The sequence below is a fragment of the Fragaria vesca genome, linkage group LG4 (genome assembly GCF_000184155.1).
Source record: "Fragaria vesca subsp. vesca linkage group LG4, FraVesHawaii_1.0, whole genome shotgun sequence".
Taxonomy (NCBI): Eukaryota; Viridiplantae; Streptophyta; class Magnoliopsida; order Rosales; family Rosaceae; genus Fragaria; species Fragaria vesca.
The window spans coordinates 14,789,888-14,790,810 of record NC_020494.1 but is presented as its reverse complement, the minus strand read 5'-3'; positions in this window follow the sequence as shown (position 1 = coordinate 14,790,810).

Sequence of the window (923 nt, the reverse complement as noted above, 5' to 3'; positions counted from 1 at the left end):
CTCACCTACCTTCTTGTGACTTTTTTGGTTCGATTTTTTCATGCACACACTCACGTATATGAAATATAACAACCCATGTAAAAATTTGGGAAAGTTTACCTCCCAACGATAGGGCCCCCATACGAGAGAATACGAGTAAATATGGTTGACTGTCTTGATCGGGGCCTAAACGTTATTGAAAATATGTGATTTTTCTACCATAGCCGTATTCCCCTATACATATGACATCTTACGGCCGATTTTTCTAAATTCTATTTGCAAGATATAGTTGTTTCATAAATATGTACATTTACATAATACCTACTAAACAAGTTACACCACATTAGTAAGCACGTTGGGATCCTAATAATTAAATTTTATAAAATCAAAGTATGACCGTTTGATGTAATCAGTGTAGTTAGATATGGCTATGAAAAAAAAATTCACCTATTTTTTAGAACATATGTGTCTCGATCCACACGATCAACCCTAAATCGACGTCCCATATCACACGAAAATATTCTCACCCAACCCATTATTACTTATTCTGGTCAATTCATCTACGCACACACTCTCATGCAAAGGAGATGTAACAGCCTATGTAAACATTTGATAAAGTTTACCTCATGATGATAGGGCTCTCCATAAAAAAGAATAAGCGTAAATAGAGTTGACCGTCTTATTGAGGCTAAAATGTTATCGAAAATATTTAATTTTTCTACCATGACCGTATTTCACTATAACTATCACATCATACGGCTGATTTTTTAAAATTTAAATGTGGTCTAATTTTCTTAAGCAATTATTTTATGAGTAAGAATTTCTTCCGTTTTATCGATTTTGTCCATATCCTTTATTTATTCCGAGAAAAGAGCAAAAGCGTTTACAAAAATTCATTTGCTATGCGGTAAATGTTCAATTCTTTATCAAATTCATCAATTTTT